This window comes from Neophocaena asiaeorientalis, unplaced genomic scaffold (genome assembly GCF_003031525.2).
Source record: "Neophocaena asiaeorientalis asiaeorientalis breed wild unplaced genomic scaffold, Neophocaena_asiaeorientalis_V1.1 scaffold148, whole genome shotgun sequence".
Classification (NCBI taxonomy): Eukaryota; Metazoa; Chordata; class Mammalia; order Artiodactyla; family Phocoenidae; genus Neophocaena; species Neophocaena asiaeorientalis.
Window position 1 is genome coordinate 5,288,871 of NW_020174050.1, and position 21,407 is coordinate 5,310,277.

Sequence of the window (21,407 nt, forward strand, 5' to 3'; positions counted from 1 at the left end):
CTATGTTTCTTAAAAAAAAAAGGAAACTATAGAGGTTTAACTGTGTATGGAAAAGTGGATTGAGAAGCTGCTGAAGAATGTGAAAAGACTTAACTAGATTGATGAAGGTTATTAAATTCAGAAAGAGATTATGCAAGACAATAAACATAATAATATACCACAATATTTACACAGCAATAATAATAAAATACTGGATAGAGATTTCAACACAAACGCTGTAATAAAACTACACTGGCAGGATGAGGGGTGTTGGGAGAAGGCAGAATGAGAGCCTCATCTTTATATTTCAGAGGAAAACCATAAATAATATCTAAAACTTAAATATCGAAAAAACAGCAATAGGTAAGTTACTTGAAAATATGATCTTAAATAACAAGAGAAATAGGTAAGAGCTGAGAGTGATTAACCTCTGGGGAATGAGAAAAGGGTGGAGAAGCCAAGCAGCAGAGGAATGTGGTTTTTCATTATAGACCTCATATAACTATTCCCTTTTTTCAACTCTGGACCTGTATTACGTATATGCTTCAAATTCCAGGGATTCTTTTTTAAAAAATTCAATGTCTAGAATTAACATGTGAAAAGTTCCTAATTTTTGATAAAAATTTAAAATTTGAAAAAACAAAAAATACAAACCTCATCTTCAATTTCCATGTTCCCTCTGCCCCAACTTCAGCTACTATCCTCTTTCCTATTTATCACCCACATACTTCACTTACTATTCAACCTATTGCAAACTGGTTAACTGGATTGTAATTTTTTTTCTTTTTGCTTCTTTAAACTCCTGGGTTTTTGCAATTTTTCTATATCAAGCATGAAGTGCTTTTCATACTGAGCAGAAAAAAGTTAAATCACTTAGAAAGTGGAAAATAATAACTATCCGGAAAGGTCCAACTCAAAGGTAATTTCTTGCAAGAACTATTCCCCTAATAAATTATAAATTCCCTTGCAGTCGTATCTACGAATATCATGTTTTTATTACTCACAGTGCCCATCGCACAGTATCCTGATGAAACAGAGACACAACCAAAGGCTCATTTCAACCCTCGGGGCCAAAAACAAAAAACCATAACCAAAACAAACAAACCCAAGTCTAATCTCTTTCACAGGTGAATTCTTCAATGTTTAAAGGCTGCTATCATGCTCACCAGTTCATCCACTGCATTGCTGAAAAACCATTCAAGAGTTTCTCACATGACATGATTTTTGCTCTTCTAAATTAGCACGTTTAATTATTAATGCAGTCTAAGATCATTAGCTATTTTTTTAAAGGCTACACCACATTATCAATTCAGATAAAATTAATGCTCAACTAAAACTCTTAAGACTTTCTAAGGTAACTCTTAGGTGAACTTCCCCTCCACCCCCACCTTGTATGGGTTTTTGGTGCCTTTGGGCGGCGGGAGGGGCGTTACATCCTTGTTCAGGACCTTAAATGCATTTTTTCCTTTAAAAAAAGTCATCTTGTTAAGTTCTATCTACTGTTACATTCTGCTTAGATGTTCTGAGATTCCAATTTTGTTGCACTAGTACTTTTCTCAAATTCTCCACAATTAGATAAACAGAGTCACTACAACTTCATCGAATGCAAATGTAAATATCAACCTCAGAAACAGAGTATAAACTACATGTTCACCTGTCTAGACGTATTTAGAAGAAACACCTATATTGGATGGACTGAACTTCATAGGTTCTAAGAACTTCTTCTAAACCTAATTTTGGTCTGTAATTGATTAACTCCTGTCAAAACTTACTTATTTCATTCCTTTAGCTACTCTCAACAGGGTGGTTCACCAGGATCTGCCAGCCTTCTCAGCATACCCCAATGGGTGGCTGCCCCTAGTAATTACTCTTCCTTTACAATGATTCCTTTGAAGATTACTTTTAGGGTAGGATGGGTGGGGGACCTGACAGGAACATGTAGGATAGAGTCATGTAAAGAAGTATAAGATCAGGTTCAAGGGATTCTTGTTCTTCAATCTTCTATAATTAAGGCCCTTAATAAGACTTTCAAATATTTAGATGATATAACAACTTGTTTAAAACAAAGGAATCCACGTCAAAGAAGAAATCGTAAGGGAAATTAGAAAATACTTTGAGATGAATAAAAAAGATCAAACATACTAAAACTTACAGGAAACAATGAAATACTTGTAAATGCCTATATTAAAAAAGATCTCATAGGTATAACTGAATCACTTTGCTATACACCTGAAACACAATACTGTAAATCAACTGTACTTCAATAAACAAGAAAAAAAAAAGATCACAAGTTAACACTCTAACCTTCCACTTTAAGACACTGGAAGAAACAGACCAAACTATACCTAAAGCAAGTCAGAAGAAAGAAAATAATAAATATCAGAGTGGAAATTAAGGAAGTAGAGAACAGAAAAATAGAGAAAAATCAATGAAACCAAAAAAGATGGTTCTTTGAAAAGATCAACAAAATTGGCAAACCATTAGCTACACTGACCAAGAAAAAAGAGATCAAGTACTAAAATCAGGAATAAAGAAGGGACATTACTACCTATGTTACAGAAATAAAAAGGATCATAAAGAAATTTTTATTAACAATTGTATGCAAATAAATTGGACAACTTAGATGAAAAAGACAAACACCTAGAAACAAACTATCAAAACTGACAACAGAAAAAGCTGAATAGTCATATACCAAGTACTAAAGAGACTGAATTAGTAAAGAAACTAGTGTCAAAGAAAAGCCCGTGCCCCAGTGTCTTTGCTGATGAATTCTACCAAATGTTTACAGAAAAACTAATACAAATTCTTCACAAACTCTTCCAAAAACTAGAGGAGGCCTTCTCATTTTATGAAGCCAGTTATTATCCTGCTACCAAAACCAAAGACAACAGCACAAAAACTACAGACCAGTATCTCTTAAATACAGATGCAGAATTCCTCAACAAAATACTAGCAATCTGTATCTGAAAACATAAAAAAGGGATTATACACCATAACCAAGTGGGATTTAGCCCAGGAAGGCAAAGCTGGTTTAACATTCATAAATCAGTGTAACACACTGTATCAACAATAGAAAAGAAAGCAATCATTCTTTGCTCACAATAGGGAAATGTAACAAAGGAAAAAAAAAAAAGAGTTCAAATTTCCTTAAACTTTAAAAAATGAGGTATAAATAATACAAGTGAGAAACAAAAAGGATGGAGGACACCTGTGGGGATGTTTCAGATTTTCCAAGCTACAGAAAAATAAAAGTGCAGTACCTTACCCTAGACTGGATCCTGTACTGCAGAGAAAAATGTTATAAAGGTCATTTTGGGGTCAACTGACATAATGAGAATTTGGACAGACTTGACAAAAGTAAATTATCAATTTAAAATTTACTGAAGTTGGTAACTACTGTGACTCTGTAAAAGAATATCCCTATTCTCAGGAAATACACACTGAAAAATTTAGGTGTAAAGGGCCATAATGAATGCTGTAGAGAGAGGGGGTGGAAGATGAGAGGAGGGAAGACACGACAAAACAAACTGAGTAAAAGGCTGAAAATAAATGAATCCAGGTAGTTTCTTTTTGAAATTATTTACAAGTTAACAACACAGAAAAAGCAAAACAAAACAGAAACCATAATTTATGAGAAAATGTTCTACATTCCTTTTTTAAAATATGATATGATACAGTGGAGAAAGCGCTGGCTTGAATTCTACTTCTTTTACTAACAATCCACAAGGCTGCTTTCTAATGTTTTAAAACAGATTATTTGAGCTAGATGAAAAATGAATCCTGCTAAGAAATAAAACACAAACATTAAAAATATAAACTTACTGTTTTAAATAACAGAACTTTATAGTTTTATGTTGTTATTTTATGCCCATTAATGGTCACATTCAGAATTCTGAATGCTCAGAAAAGTCTCTAGGAACTAAAAAACAAGAAGACTGTATATTGGTTGGCATATTCCATAAACTTTGACCTTGAGCGTTTCACACTTCTCCTCCCATTCTTTCAATTGCTGCTTCTGCTTCTTCCTCTATGTTTATCAAATACCTTAATGTCTGAGTGAATAGTTTATAAAACACTTATTGTACAGCATTAACTATGTTACAAATCAGCATACAGGGCCTCTTGCTCTTCTGAGGAAAAGTGCTGCACAGTGCTGGGTATACAACAGAAACAACTTCATTAACATGGAATTATTGTATTTATTATGTTCAAAACACCAACTCCATTAATAATTTTGTACTGGTGCTGACTTCCGGATCTTAGTTCCTCTTATAAGAAGACGGATTTATTAATGTGACCATACAAAAACCTCATGTTCTATTATTATCTCCTTGACTTTACACCCTTAACCTAATAATGAACTACAGGTACTTATAATTCCAAAACACTCTGCTTTATCCCAATCTCCATGACTCTCCGCATACTGTTCTTTCAACTTGAAATGTCCTTCTCTAGCTTGCACTCTCCTTCCTTCAGAGTTGTCATCTGCATCATATGTACTTGAACATAATTCTACTTTTGCATTTAATTGCTCCGTGAGAGCTGACTACTTGTAGGCTGGTCTCTCCTACTAACTATGAGTTCCTTGATGGCAAACACTCTCCAGAGTTTAGCACTGTGCCAAATAAATAATAAGAGCTTACACTTGTTAAGTGCTTAACAACTAAAAACAATGAGTGCTTACTACTTGGCCAGGTATTGTTCAAAGTACTATGCCATATTAACTCCTCGAACACAAAGGAGGGTATAATTATTAAGTCTGTATTATTATTAAGCCCCCTTCAAAGATGAAGAAACATGGACAGAAAAATGAATACTTTTCATTTTTAAAGTAGTATACAATCAGAATAAAACATGTACACACACTTTAAGCTTCCAATCTTGACCAAGAAACATTTCAGAGTTCCATTCTAAACTACTGATACTAGGATGTCACACTGCCACGTAAACTCACTTATCTCAGTTTAACCACAAACCATCCCGGTGCACCTTCCCGACACACGCTGATTCTACTAGTCTGCTCTTCATCAGTATTGAGAAACTTCTTCTAGTCCAGAAGTTTAGAATCTCTGATACGTATGGTCCCAGACTAGCAAATCTGAATCCTGTCCCTTCTTTCTTCTATTTCCTCTGCCTTTAATCTGTTCCGGGACAGAGACTGTATAGCACAGACTGCCTGGGCTGGAATTCTGGCCACCGGGTTCTAGCTGCCTTCTAGTGGGAAAATTAATCTTATGGAGCCTCAGTTTCACTCATCCGTAAAATGCTCCTGAACTACCTGCCCCGTGAAGATTCAATAAGTTGCAAACCACTTATAACGATGCCTCTCCGATAATAAGCCTCAACAAGTGTTATTATTAACATCCTAAAGCCACACTGCTGCTGCTCAAACGTCGAGTGTCTCCCGCTGACAGAATAAAAGCTAAATATTTTAGCCTAACATTCAAAGATCTCCAGTCTGATTCCATCCTACCTCCGAAGCGATACCTTCCACTATTTTGCCATCTAATTCTCAACTCCTAACAAAACGATCTGCAGTAGAACTTCTAGCTCGGCAGAGCGGCTTCTGCCCTCTTTTCAAATTTCCGGTATTATCTGCCCTACAGGGTGCAATTCAAAGCTCACCTCCTTTCCAGATTCCCCCGACTCACCCCAACCCCGGGAAACGTGCCCCTCCCCCGAGCTCCCGCAGCGGCTCACCCCATTCATCCGTCCTCCTCCCCCACCCCGCCCGCTCAGCAATGTGAATGATGTTCCCGCGGGTCCCGCGAAGGCGTCGAGATCTAAGGGCGGGGGTGTGTCCCCTTCTTTGTGTACCGCACAGGCTCGCGGGCCCTAGAACGCGCACTAGGAGGCAGCTTGCTGTTGCTGCAAGAAAGTTAGTCGCCGACGGGAAAATTGGCCCGAAAGGGAACCCAGCGGAGCCGTTTCCAAACTGGGCAGGTGCTTGAGTTGTAGGCACTCCTCCTCTTCCTCCTCCTCCTCCTCCTCCCCGGCAGAGCTGTAGGCCTCACAGTGGTGACAAGGGGTCATCCGGGGGCCCGTTACCACCTCATTTTCTTCAGCGCGCGGCGACGGGGCGCGCGGGACGAGGACTGGGCCGACTGAGGAGGGAGAAGAAGGGGAACCGGGCCGGAGAGCGCGGGCGCTGGCGCTCGAGCGGGACGCACGGCTGCGGCCTGTGGGTCGGTCAGCGAATTAGTTCCATGACGCCCCCGGACCTGAGGCCGCCGCCGGTCCCGCTCCTCCAACCGCCGCCGCTTGTGCCCGGGTTGGGAGGGGGTTCCCTCTCGCCATAGGGCGGCGGGGACCGGGGAGAGGCGGGGGGTGAGACCGGCTCTGCCCCTGCCCGGGGGAAGCGCCTCCGAGGGGAAATGGTGAAAGGGGGGAAAGGGGGAAAAGGAAAAAAAAAGGAAGGGGAAAGGGGGGGGAAAAATAAGAAAAAACGAGACAGAGGCGCTGCCGCGTCCGCTCGCGGGGAAGGCTGGGGAGGGAGGGGAAGGGAGAAAGAAGTGCCGGTTTCGTCAGCTCCGCCCTCGCGGACCGATTCGTAGACGCGCTCACTCCTTGTAAACAACACTGAACTGGCCTCTGGACCCTCTCCCGTTTTCCTCCCCGCCGCCTTCTCCGTCCAGCGAACGTACAGAGAAGTCCGGCAAAAAGCTGGGCTGTTGGAAACGGGCTGGGAAAATCTCTGGCATTGGGTTGGGAGGAGGGCTAAGAGAAGCTAAATGTGCGTGGACTCGTTTTCCTTGGAGGAGAGGAAGGGTTCCTCTTCGACTGCACGGTGACGTAAGCGCCTCCTCAGCTCGCTGGAATAGGCGTGCGGTGGCTGGAGAGTGCGCTGCGCATGCGCCCCAGGGAAGAAAGAAGCAGCTGAGCGCTTCGCTTGGGGGTGGGGTCTTATAGGGATGCTCCTCTGACCGAACCGAGTGTTACGTGGTTTTATCCAGTCTGTCTTTGTCTCTGGGGCTTGTAAAAGGATTTGTTAGAAAGGGCCGCGATCTGTTGTGTAAAGATCTTGCGTTCTTTGTTGACCTCGCAAAAAGTTCTGTGTTCTCTTCTTACCATTGACGTGTAAATAGAATTGCGCGTTTTTCCGCTGCCACGTCGTGGGTGGAGGGAGATTTTAAAGCGCATTAGAAATCGGGAAATTGCAGGGAGCATAGGCTCAGGCACCTTCTAAAACAGTAAATTATATTGCTGGCAGCAGGGAACCTGCTTTGTAACGCGCCAAGGGAATTCAATCCACTTAACCAACACATCTGAGTATTTCCGAGTAGGTTTTATTACCAGGTCTTTAATGAGTGAGTGGTGACATATAAATGTGTTTTATTTGGGGTTCCTTTACGGGCCTATGGTAAATTTTGCTCATCTTTTAATCGTTTTAGTTATAAAAAGAAGAGTAGAATTACAGAAAGTTTTGAAAGAGAAGAAAACCCTCAAACTCAACCATTTACAGAAGTAGTTGATTTGTATTTCCATTTGTCTTTTATATGCCTATTTTAAGTCACTTAAATTTGTTTTAAGCTTATTCAGCGAGCCAGGGGCTAATAAGCTCTAGCAAGCTGGAATTAACCAGGACAAATAGCTTCTACCTTCATGGATTTTACAATCCAAACACTGAGCTAATTATCACTATCTAAAATCACCCAGTACGTTGATTTGCTTACTCGTACATTGTATTCTCTCCTTAGAATATAAGGTCTAGGATGGCAGGGATCTTGCATGTTTTATTTCACCCTGTATTCCTGCATGTAAGAGGCTCTCAATATTTTATTACTGACTGAATAAACAATTACCAGTATCAAAAGTATTAAGATGGAAAATTGCAGGCTGCTATGGAAACACTTAATCCTAGCCTAGTCAGGGATATCAGAGGAGGTTTCTGTGAGGAAGAGCCATTTAAGGTGAGACTTGAAACCACTTGGGCATAGAATTGGGGAAAGAGTGTTACAGGCAGAGGAAACAAGTGCAAAGACTCGAGCTGAGACATTCTAAAAATCTCAGAAAGGTAGTGTGGCTGGTCCTCAGAGAATTGAAGGCTGGGGCAGGGGGCAGGTACCTATGACAGAACAGGGAAGGGAAGCCCAAGAAAGATTTTAGGTGGATCGTATTTTGCTTTTTTCACCTCATGTAGTCTTTCTTACGTGGGCTTTATTGCTACATGGTCTTCCTTCTATAACACATTGGCAACATTTTTTTGCACAATACCATTCACTGCAGGACCATGAAATTGCTTCTGATTTTCACTACTTTAAGAATAATACCAATTCCATTCCCGGATATGTAGTCAAGAGAAATGTAAACCTGTCCACACAGGGACTTGTACGTGACTGTTCATAACAGCATTATTCGTAATGGCCAAAAAGGTGAAACAATATGAGTGTAAGTCAAATGTGGTATATCTATAATATGGAATGTTATTTGGCCATAATAAGGAGGTACTGAAATATGGTGTAACATGAATGACCCATGAAAACAATGTGCAGTCCTTTGTGGCTGGCTTCTTTCACTTAGCATAATGATTCCATTTGTATGAAATGTCCAGAATAGGCAAATCTACCGATAGAAAGTAGATTAGTGGTTGCTTGAGACTGAGGATGGGGATGGGATTGGGAAATGATAGGTAAAAGTTTTGACATTCCTTTTTGATGAAGCTATTTTACAATTGATTTTGGTGATGGTTGCAAACTAAATATACTAAAAACTATTGAATGGTACACATTAAATAGGTGAATTGTCTGAGAGGTCAATACAGCTGTTACCAAAAAAAAAAAAAAAAAAGGGAGAAGGGGAAAAAACCAAAAAGAATACAATTAACATCTTCATGTGTAACCTTTTCTGGGTTATTCCTGGGTCCAACGGTATTTATACTTTTACGGCTTTTGATGAATACACATTTGCCAAATTGCTTGGCAGAAGAGTTGAATCAATGAAAATGTAACCTGAGTATTTAAGAGTTCTCACTGTGGCCTCTCCCATTGCGGAGCACAGGCTCCAGACGCGCAGGCTCAGCGGCCATGGCTCACAGGCCCAGCCGCTCCGCGACATATGGGATCTTCCCAGACCGGGGCACGAACCCACGTCCCCTGCCTCGGCAGGCGGACTCTCAACCACTGCGCCACCAGGGAAGCCCTTGAAACTTAGTTTTAATAAAACTGCCTTACTGCCTGTGAGATTACCAGTGACAATTTAATCTAGAATACTGTAAATATAATTACAAGTAATTAGTCGGTGGGTAAGGAACTTGTTCCAGTTGTCCTAACAAAATATATGGACATTCTTTTTCTTTACTATTCATTCAAAGACCTTACTTTTAATCAACATCTATTTTTTGTTGATAACTGTAGTAGTTTTTTAAAAAATTAAGTGTAGTTGTAACAAATGGAAAGACTTTGAAATTCCCTGAGAAAATAAATAAGGCATATAAAGAAAACATTAAAATCCTTGTATTGGTAAGGAATTCATATTTTTTCATTTTTAAAATATTTTAAGGAATATTTTGTCACAAATAGTAAAAATTTTACTAAAATTAAAAAATTAACATTTAATAATAATATTTAATTAATATTAATAACAATATTTAATTAATAAAATAGCAATTGATTATTTACTAATAAAATAATATTTATTATTTAATTAATAAAACTACCACCTTTCTATGTGGTATTTGAGAATAATAATAACTGAAATATATTGATTACTCACTGTGTACCAGGCATTGCACCAAGCACTTCTATTGCATTCTCTTCTGTTTATTCCTGCAGCACTCCTCTACTGTAGGTATTTTTCTTATCCTCATTTTTCAGAAGATAAAGAGGCAAAGTAAAAATAAACAACCGAAAGAGGTAAAGTAAATCCTCAAGACTGGTCACACAGCTTGGAGAGGCAGAGCCAGGATTCAAACCCAGTTTGCCTGACTCCAGAGCCTGATGTGCTTTTAGTCACTACCCTTTACTGCCTCACCCTGTGGGTATTACTGGCTTGCATGGAAGTCTTCGAACAAAAATACTCACCCTATGGTTATTTTTGGCTTGCCTTTAATCTTAGAACAAATATTCAAATAAAAGTTTTTAGTGACTAGTTAATATTTGTGTTACTAGAGAGTTGATTTTTGCTTGAAAACAGGTTGTTAAAATTTTCTTACACTTGTTTTATTTCATGACTAGAACATTGAATCTTGAAATATAAACACGTTCTGCTTCAAATGCAGACTAAGGAGGAAGCTGAGGGCTTCCCTGGTGGCTCAGTGGTTGAGAGTCCGCCTGCCGCTGCAGGGGACACGGGTTCCTGCCCCGATCTGGGAGGATCCCACAGCCGCGGAGCGGCTGGGCCCGTGAGCCATGGCCGCTGAGCCTGCGCGTCCGGAGCACACGGGAGAGGCCACAACAGTGAGAGGCCCTCGTACCGCAAAAAAAAAAAAGAAAAAACAAAAAAGGAGGAAGCTGAGAAACAGTGTGCTCTCAGAATAAAAGCTCTGTTCTGAAATGCAATATAATGTAAAGTGAGACCCCCTCCAGAAGTCTAGGACAACTGAAGGGAATCAAGTTGATGAACAAAGTGGTTTGCTATCTGTAATCTTTCAAGAAAAATAATTAGAAATGGACTGCTTACCTTTTTATAAGTATAGAAGATAAGGTTATATTTAATCTCTAATGACAAAAATTTCTAGTCTCCTTTGTCTTAAATGAAATTTTAGGGTAATGTTCCCAGCAGACAATCTATGAAGGTACTATCTTGTCGGAGAAATACTAAGGCCTACAGGAACAAAGAAAGTGATTCATTGTCATTATAATCACTTACTTTTAGCATTTATGTACACTTAAGGATCCTTTTTACAGCTCCTGAAATACTTGTTTTCTTTAATCTCTACAGAGACACAAAGTGAGAGGAGTAAGCCTGTCAAATAGACATTAAGAGAAAAGGAGTCGGGATTCCCTGGTGGCGCAGTGGTTGAGAGTCCGCCTGCCGATGCAGGGGACACGGGTTCGTGCCCCAGTCCGGAAGTCAACATTCACCAAATAATATAAAGATCACCTACTTACTATTTCTTTGTTGAAGGGTAGTTGATTTACCATGTTGTGTTAGTTTCAGGTGCACAGCAAAGTGATTCAGTTATATATAGATATCTATTCTTTTTCAGATTATTTTCCATTATATGTTATTACAAGATATTGAATATAGTTCCCTGTGCTATACAGTAGGTCCTTGTTTATTTTATACCTCCTACTTACTATTAAGTGGGGAGAAGTGCTCAAAGAAAAGTCAAAAATTCTAAAATAGGAAGCCGCAGCTGCTTTCCAGATTTTGACCAACTCTGAATAGAAACTGGCTTTAGGTTTCTCATACTTAGGTGCTTATTTAGAAAGACCTCACTGGGAGGGATCATTGGTTGCATGCTTTATTAAAAGGAGCCCCAGAAGTCAAATAGAGGCCACTGTTTGAAATTTGTAAATCAAAAAGGAACATTCTTTCCTTCTTCTTGGGAGGAAAATACATAATTAAAATAACACCATTTTACTCTCACAAACTGTTTTGAATGCTCAGCTACCAAATTTAGTAAATTTGGAAAAAAATATTTTTGTATATCTTACATAGTCAAACTACCAATACATTATATTTCTTGTCGAGCATTATGTGTATGTGGGAGGTGTGGAGAGACAGGTAAACATCTTCCAAAGTGTATTTTTAGTCTCATCACAACAAATGTTTACTGTAATCTTTACTTCTTCTCAGTGCAGGAAAAGAATTATGTTTGGGGAATCGATTTAAATTATCCACGATCAGGGTTTCCAAGACTTCTTTCTCACATACATAAGCTGCTTCTATTACCAGACAGTGATTTAGTAAATATTTGAGACCCATTTGAATACTGGGGTAGGCACCATACGAGATTCTAAGAGTTATATGTGGTCCTGTTTGTAAGAAACTTCCATTCATTCATTTCTTAATTCAACATTTACTAGCTGTGTGACCATGAGCAAGTGAACCATCTTCTCTATAACTTGACCTCAGTTTCATCAACTGTGACACATAGGGAACACTGTTAGCTTAACGCTTGTAACCCTTTATGTGCCAGGCTTGAGTTTAATCTTTTTTTTTTTTTTCACTTAACACAGTTAAAAATGGCCCACCCTCTATCAGCTCCCAGCCTTGCACAAGGGAAGAAACAGAGAGGAGAAATTCTCTGTGTTGGTCAGGAAAGGCTTTATAGACTTGAATGTGGCATTAATTATTTTCTGTTGAACAAATTACCTCAAAACTTAGCTGTGTAAAACAATAAGTATTTAGTATCTCACATGGTTTCTGAGGTTTAAGAACTGTGAGTACCTTAGCTGGGTGGTTCTAGTTTAGGATCTCTCATGAGGTTGCAATGAAGTTGTTGGCTAGAGCTGAAATCATGACGGGACCGGAGAATCTGCTTTCAAGTTCAGTCATGTGGCTGTAGGCAGGAGGCTTCAGTTCCTAGCCACTGGGTCTCTCCATAGGGCTGCTCATGACCAGGCGACTGGCTCCTCCATCACAAGTGTTGAGAGAGAGGGGGAGAGGGGGACCAAGATGGAAGCTGCAGTCATTTTATAGCTTAATCTGGGACATGTTCTACTATCACTTCTGCTCTATTCTATTTATTGAAGCAAGTCAATAAGTCCAACCTGTACTGAAAGGGAAGGGAATTAAACTTGAAGGGAACAGTATCAAAGAATTTGTGAACATATTTTTTATATTTTTAATCTCTTTTTAAAAATTATTTTTATCTTTGTCTACGTTGGGTCTTGGTTGCACGCAAGCTTTCTCTAGTTGCAGAGAGCGGGGGCTACTCTTCGTTGCAGTGTGCGGGCTTCTCACTGCGGCGGCTTCTCTTGTTGTGGCGCACAGGTTCTAGGTGTGCGAGCTTCAGTAGTTGTGGCATGCGGGCTCAGTAGTTGTGGTGCATGGGCTTAGTTGCTCCACAGCATGTGGGATCTTCCCGGACCAGGGCTCGAACCTGTGTCCCCTGCATTGGCAAGCAGATTCTTAACCACTGAGCCACCAGGGAAGTCCCATGAACATATTTTTAAAACCACTGCAGGTGTAGAAGGAAAAGTAAGGTTTTGCTAGGTAAACAGGAACAAATTTACGACAGGCAAGGGAGCAGCAGAAACAAAAGAATAGAGATACTAGATTACATGCCATGTAATCTGGCATGGCTAGAGAATTGAGGGGGTTGTTTTATTCCTTTTTTTTTTTTTTTTCCGGTATGCGGGCCTCTCACTGTTGCGGCCTCTCCCGTTGCGGAGCACAGGCTCCGGACGCGCAGGCTCAGCAGCCATGGCTCACGGGCCCAGCCGCTCCGCGGCATGTGGGATCTTCCCGGACCGGGGCACGAATCCGTGTCCCCTGCATCAGCAGGCGGACTCTCAACCACTGCGCCACCAGGGAAGCCCTATTCCTATTTTTAAAATGAGGAAACTGAGGCTTAGAGAGGTAACTTTCCCAATATATACTATACAGTTAGTAAATGGCAGAGCTGAGTCCTAAATCCATATAATTCTGATTATAGAATCCATGATCTTATTACTACCTGTACTGGGCAGGGTTCTCCAGAGAAACAGAACCAAGAGGATTCATCTATATCTCCATCTCTACCCTCTATATGGAGAAAGATTTTGAGAGAGAGAGAGATTTATTTTAAGAAGTTGACTTATGGTTGTAGAGGATTGATAAGTCCAAAATCTGCAGAGGCTGGCATACTGCAACTTTATGGAAGAGTTGCAGTTCAAGTTCAAATGCAGTTTGCTGGCTGAATTCCTTCTTGCTCAGCCTTGGTTATATTGAGACCTTCAGCTGGATGGATAAGGCCCACCCACATTACAGAGGGTAATCTGCTTTATCCAAAGTCCACCAATTTAAATGTTAAATCTCACCTAAAAAACACAAAAATACCCTTCACAGAAACATCCAAAATAATTGTTGACCAGGTATCTGGGTACCATGGCTCAGCCAAGATGACACATGAAATTAACACATGAAATTATACTACCCTCTACAATAGTGACAACTTGGGGACCAGACTGCAAACAGCCCTGAATGTCATACTAAGCAGTTAGCTGGACTTATGAAAATTAACCAGTAGCTCTGTCTGAGAGACATGACCTTGAACAAGTGACATTGGATGGGGTGTTCCCATAGAATATTGTAATTCCTTTAGGAAATGTATCTTGGATTATTTGTCTATCATGCTTGATCTTCAGTTCTGTTTTGACAAATGACAAATACGGTTTTTATTAACATTATATTTTTTCCTTTCAATATTTGCCTTTTCAGGCCATATATTTTTAGTAATTAGCCTCTCACATATTTTGAAATGATGACTTTCATTTCAAAAATATTTTTCTCTATTATTTATTCTCCCCTATTTGGAGCTTTTCTCTTAACTTTTTCATTCACTTTGATGCTTTATTTCAAGGTTTCCTTTTAGTCATGCCTCCTATGAGAATGAAATGCGAAATTAGGGAAGAAGATAAAAATATGGGTGCAAACTAAAGAACCCAGTTTGTACATTAGCTGGACTTGGTGATTCCAAAGGTATAAATATTGTTCAAGTATCATTTCTTTGATGACTGTGAATAAGAAAAGCTGTTTCAAACTTGCTGCTGGAGATATTTCTCTTTGTAACTAACATAGAGCAGGAAACTCTTAACTTTTTTTGTGGAGCCTCAGAATTGAAAATTGCACTGGTCCCAACCTGTTCTTTCGACCCACTCCAGTCTGGGTCCCCGTTGAGGACAAGACACAGATAGGGGGTGGGCTGGAGGGTGTTGTGAGGACACCTGAAATTGATGTGGCTTATACATCTATGGATACACCCTACCAGGAGAGAACAAGGAGCAAAATCTAGAAAACCAGTAGAGCAAAAGGTACAACAAGTTGGAAAGGAAAGCAGAACTGGACTTTCAGAATAAATAGGGGTTGAGACCTGCTGGTAAAGCATAAAACAAGGTTAGAGAGTTTGGGAGCTAAAGTTTGGGCTATGGATTTAGCCCATTTTCAGCTTTCCTTCTTAAGAACAGCATGATATAATTTCTGAGCTTGAAAACACGGGGAGGGGTGGGTAACACCACTAGATGGTTTGGTGAATTCTAGTAGATGAGCAGATTTTGTGTGAGTGAAGAAGACAGCACCATTCAAAGGAGAAGCTAGTTTCCTAAAAAAAGGAACATTTAATGCATCAGTGCTCTTCTGTGTTCCTTTCTCTCTCTCCCCTATCTCCTGTTGCTATACTGTTCATTCTACAAGCTCAATCCAGTGTGATTTCCATCTTTAGTGCTATGAAAAAAAGGGCTTCATTAATAGCATGAAAGAACAAATAAAGGTTTTAGCAAAATCAGTTTCTTTTATTTTCTAACGTATCAACACAAATATTACGTCAATGACATAGTGGAGGTTTTGATAGTTTATCTTTCTATCTTTAATAAAATTATACCTAAACCATCTTAGAAAAATAGTTTTCTTATTTTACCTTGAAAGATTGCCAGTGGAGGTATACTTATGAATTCTCTAAGTAATCCATTCCAAAGGAAAAGTCTCCTTTTAGTTGTGTTCCTTTGCGTATTTCAGAAAGCTATTCTTAATATGTTGCTCATTTGAACTGTGTGATAGTGGAAACTAAGACCCAAAGATCTGACCATATGAAATACACTTTGGATCAACCCAGCTAATTTTGACGTAAATCTTAGAAAATGATCTGCTAATTTTGAGTTACATCGTATTTATACTTATAACCACTTGCATTTTAAAGTGAAAAAATACGTACCCGAAATCCACTACTCTAAAGTATAAGATAATTTCCATCCCTGAATCCAAAATGTCTTCTGAATGCTTAAGGATAATGTTGTCTAAGGAGGAAAGATAATGCTGGAGAAATATGGTGAGAGAAATCAAGCTTTATGCTGAAGAAACTGCAGTTTTCTATGGACTTTCCCTTCCTCCCACAATAACAGATCTCCTCCTTCAGACCTCTCAGAGAGGCCCACTGATCAGTTTTTACAGGTCCATTGAAACTTGGCCTCCTGACCACTATCAGGAATTTACAATCTACATATAAATAGGTAATGAATATTAAAAGATTAATTTGAATGCCAAGTCAGTTTTTTTTAGCCAGAAAATTATTGAATATAGAACAGACTTCCTTTGACAGCTACTCCCGCATACATTATAATATATGTACCATATTCCTTACTGTAGAAAGTTACAGTTAAGGTCATAGAAACCGTCTTGTCCATATGAAAAGAAAAAGGCTATCGATGTTACTAATAGTATTGCTTTTATGTTTATACATATATCTTGTATGTGTAAGTATCTTGCTCTTTGCCTTTGCCTTTAAAATATATTACTGCTTTAGTTTTTAAAACTGTTCAGGGCTTCCCTGGTGGCGCAGTGGTTGAGAGTCCGCCTGCCGATGCAGGGAACACGGTTCGTGCCCCGGTGCGGGAAGATGCCACGTTCCGCGGAGCTGCTGGGCCGGTGAGCCATGGCCGCTGAGCCTGCGCGTCCGGAGCCTGTACTCTGCAACAGGAGAGGCCACAGCAGTGAGAGCCCGCGTACCGCAAAAAAAAAACACAACAAAACAACTGTTCAAAAGCTAAGGGGTTATTCACTAAGTTCTCATTCGTCACTAAATTCAAATTGAATTTATAAAATGATAGTGTCAGAAAGCGTATGTTGATTTATATAAGTTTAATATATGCTAAACAAAGGAAGCAAGACAAAAATGCAATTTCCTATGCTAACAATGCCAGGATCCTTTATCATAATACTAAAATTATCCCTAATGTTAGGAGTTAGAGTAAAAACCGACAATAGGAAAGGTTTTCAAAAGATTCTTTTGAGTACAGGGCCTTTTTTGTATTGAGTCAACAATTTTACATTAAAAAGTTCAGTAAAAAAACAAAAAGCAAACAAAAAATTCAGTGAAGTGTGCTGTAATCAGTACATATCCCCAGCTTCCACAGCAGCTTGAGAGGGTAACCGAAGGGGTAAGTGTCATGACAACAGTGCTGGCTCTGAGCTCCCCCTGTGTAATTGCTGGCACCTCAATTCTCCCAGCACTCCAAGTTCCTCTTTTCCCTTGGCAGGTCCTAGAAGAGTTAACTTGATCTCTCTGCCAGTCTTTGAAAGAATCCCATCTTTTTGTCTCTGCCTGGTTGCTTTGGCACAGCTGCCCTGCTGGCTCTTCAGGTGTCTACTGACCTCGGCATGACACATGGGGGTCACTGCCTCACAGTTTGTACTTAAAATCATCCCTTCCCAATGGCTGATTGATGTTGGATTAGGTCCCTTGAGGTCAACATCTATGTTGTTATAGGTAAAGGGGGAGTGAAGTGAAGAAGGGGCCCTCTCTCTGCTGGTGCTACCGTCCTTTCAATGAATTTGTAAGTAGGGTGGTCTTGCTTTCTATTTTTATAGAGCTCACAATGTTGCATTTTATGTTGACATATTTCCTTATGGTTCTTAGCTCTTAGACTCTCACCAACTTCTGTGGATACTGAATCCGGTAATATTAAATGTGACATTACTTCATCAACCCCTAAAGTGTCTTGACTCTTTAACTTGTAGCTATTCAGGTGAGTTCCCTACCCACTCTGGGTCACCCCAAAGAAATTAGGGGGCAGCCTTTGTCCCTCCTCTGCTCCCTTCCTGTGGAGACCACTCTTGAGTTCCAAAGTATTCTCTCTATCTGAAGGCCCGGTAGAGCCTCTGGTGGCCCTACTTTCTAATGTACGTAAGTAAAGACAGCCCCCATGTAAAATGTAACTTTTACTTTTTAAGAGAAAAATTCACTTTCTGTCGACAAAGAAGTAGAAACATAAAATTCTATTTACAATAAACATAATTATTCATTCATAGACTTATTAATATAAATAGTACTATGACTTTTCATTTAATATTATGGTTAGCTAAGACAGAGATGAAGAAAAAGCATTGTATCTGAAGATTACATTTTTTTTTCACTTTCATAATTTTTTATTTCTTTTTTTTTTTGTAGTATGCGGGCCTCTCACTGCTGTGGCCTCTCCTGTTGCGGAGCACAGGCTCTGGACGAGCAGGCTCCGGACGTGCAGGCTCCGGACGTGCAGGCTCAGCAGCCATGGCTCACGGGCCCAGCCGCTCCGCGGCATGTGGGATCTGCCCGGACCAGGGCACGAACCTGTGTCCCCTGCATCGGCAGGCGGACTCTCAACCACTGCGCCACCAGGGAAGCCCTTCACTTTCATCATTTTAATTGGCTTTTTAGTTTTAAGATTAAATTTGAAATCAGTCTTTATTATTCAATTTTCTAAGTTTTTCTTTTTCTTATTAGAAACATTTTTGTATATAATTTTGTAAATACAACATTTTTGAATTTAGTTAGATGGAACAATTCAGTTCTTCAGAGTTAACTGGGTTCTTATAAACTGTTATTTACTATCATTCCATAGCATCTTTTGTCAAGCCTCTTTTCTAAATCAGACCCTCAGAGAAGCTCCTGGGAAGAATTATTTCCTGGGATGAAGTATCCTGGCCAGAGCAACATCTTTCCAGGTTGTATTTGCTGGTAAGTCAATGAAATTATGTCTTTTCAGTAGAGTCTCTGTTTCTTCTTCTATGAGTAGGCATTTTAAAAAGTGACTTTTAAGTAACTTTCAAATTCTTTGAGACTCAGAATGCAATCAATTCTCAAAGGCACATTTAAACACGACACGGTACATTGTATGGTACAGACCGATGCTGGCGTCAGCTGATTTTGCCCGCCATGGTTACTAGTAAAAGCTGGAGTTATGTGAGACTCTATCTGAGTCAATAAACAAATAGCCAAATGTTTACTGACCATCAGCTGTCTACAAGGCCTCGGACTGAATTGAAATATCAAGCTGACCACAAAACCAGGAGAAAATATTACAAAAACGAGTATGTCTTTTGGGAAATATGCAGTAATGGTAATTTTATGGGAAAAGTGGGAACAACTATACAAATATTTTGTGCAACAAAATTAGAAGTTTCTGTATACGTCTGGAATGAAATCATCCAGGAAGTCATAGAGCTCTTAATTTGGAGGACATTTTTGATCTGGTCCTACATTGGATTAGGCTTGTACTTACTATTCTTCGGGATTGGAGTAGACCAGGTGAAAGGAGGCAAATGCCCCAAAATTCACAGGCTAGTCTACCATTTTCCAGTGGTCTGGTGTGAAATTTTTCCGACATAAGTTAAACAAATACTTCCTGTTGCTTTTCTAATAGCTAGAAACTTGGCCTTTAGGCTTTACTAGATTGCACGGTTTTGGAGATTCCCAAATTATTTCTTCCCCTAGGGAAAAAAATCAAAACACTGTCATCATCAGGAAACTCTGTCTCTTGTCAGCTGTTTTGTGCTTTTATTCTCCTTATTTAATCATACTGAACTTACAGTTGTATATCTCCTCACACGTTTCATATATATTCTTAGGAAATACTTAGAGTTCCCATTTTCTTAAGTATTCTTAAACACTCTTTTATTCTAAGATCCTGCTGAGAGCTTAGTGGATCTGTCTCACTGCCCAGACCTCTGTTTACTGCCCTTGTTTATTGCCCTGCACAGGTTCACTGTGCAGTGGGATGTCTATCACCTCTCTAAAAATATGCTGTGCTCTTCTCCTAGATTTGTGTCAGGTTCCAATACATGTGGAGAGAATCACCTGAAAGGTCTGCATAATGATGGCCTTATTTAGGATACTGGTTAGGCTGCTGAAACAACAGACTCAAACATACAGACACCAGGGTCTTCCCTGGTGGCGCAGTAGTTGAGAGTCCGCCTGCCGATGCACGGGAACCGGGTTCGTGCCCCCGTCTGGGAAGATCCCACATGCCGCGGAGCGGCTGGGCCCGTGAGCCATGGCCGCTGAGCCTGCGCGTCCGGAGCCTGTGCTCCGCAACGGGAGAGGCCACAACAGTGAGAGGCCCGCCTACCGCAAAAAAAAAAAAAAAAAAAAAAAAGTGATACACACACACACGCACGCACACACACACATAATGGAATACTATTCAGCCTTTTAAAAAGAAGGAAATCCTGCCTTTTGTGACAACATGGGTGAACCCGGAGGGAATTATGCTAAGTGATATAAATCAGATAAAGACAAATACTGCATAGTATCACTTATTTGTGGAATCTAAAACAAAATTCGAATCCATAGAAACAGAGTAGAATGGTGGTTGCCAGGGGCTGCAGTATGCGGGAGTTGGGGAGAGTTTGGTAAAAGGGTACAAACTTTCAGTTATAAGATGAATAAGGCTTGAGGATCTAATGCATAACATGGTCGCTATGGTTGATAATACTGTACTGTGTAATTAAAATTTGCCGAGATAGTAGAACTTAAATGTTTTCACCTCTCCTCTACCCCCAGAAAAAAGGAAAATATGTGAGGTGATGGATGTGTTAATTAACTTGAGTGTAGGAATCTTTTCACAATGTACACATATATCAAATCACGTTGTGCGCTTTTAATATATTACAATTTTATTTGTCAGTTATACCTCAGTTAAGCTAGAAAAAACCCCACACATGTTAAAAATGATGGAGAGTGCTACTCACTTGCTACACTGAGAGACAGAAAACAGAAAACAGATTCCTGGGTCCACTCCTGACTTACTAAATCAGAATTTCTGAGGTGAGATCCTCAAAATTTCTGAGGTGAGGATGCATGTTAGCACCTGCATGCTCAGGTAGTCTGAAGACCATGTTTTGAGATGAATGAAATGACTACTGTAGTGAATTAAATAAGATTTTAATGATATATTTTTGTGTGTGCATTTACTAGGAATTTCAATTGTTATTGCTGTATGGAAGAAAGAATACGAATTTTGTATACAAGGTTTAATGGGAATTCATCATAAGCTTATATTTTTATTTAGTTGTTTTATAACCAGAAAGAATAAGCCAATGAAGAGAAGGAAAATCAAAAGCTGAAAAAGATAATAATGAATATCATAATATTTCACAGGATATTTACATTATTTGGAGGAGAAAATGCCCCAAGGATGTCATTTTTCCACATCGAAATAAGAAGTAAACATATGAACATAAAAACATATTTTTAAAAAATGAGACTAATTTAAAAAATTACTCCAAATATTACTATGATGATTGTAGTTTATGAAGTAAGCGTTTCACCAAGTGGTTATGTACCTGTGTAAGGCATACAACACACAGAGCAATTTACTAACAGTATAAATAAACTTTGGTTAATCTCATGAGTTAAGAACACTTTTGTGAGTGAATTAATGGTCTTATCACATTAACTGATTTTTAATACGCGTAAAGTTCAAAACATATATATCTGAAGAGATCACCTACATAAATATTATATTATAACTGATAGAAAAATAACAGTTAATGGAGTTTACTGAATTAAATTGCAGAACTAATTTGAC

The 21,407-nt window shown here is 39.4% G+C and overlaps 1 protein-coding gene across 1 annotated transcript in view; it reads right to left on the reverse strand.

Annotated features, from left to right (window-relative positions):
• CCNI (cyclin I) overlaps positions 1-6,384 on the reverse strand; it is a 32,274-nt gene extending 25,890 nt beyond the window's left edge. Inside the window, exon 1 of the mRNA XM_024754137.1 lies at positions 5,940-6,384. The gene's annotated coding sequence lies outside the window, so the exon portion shown is untranslated. The remainder of the gene's footprint in view (positions 1-5,939) is intronic.
• Between the last annotated feature and the right edge of the window lie 15,023 nt (positions 6,385-21,407).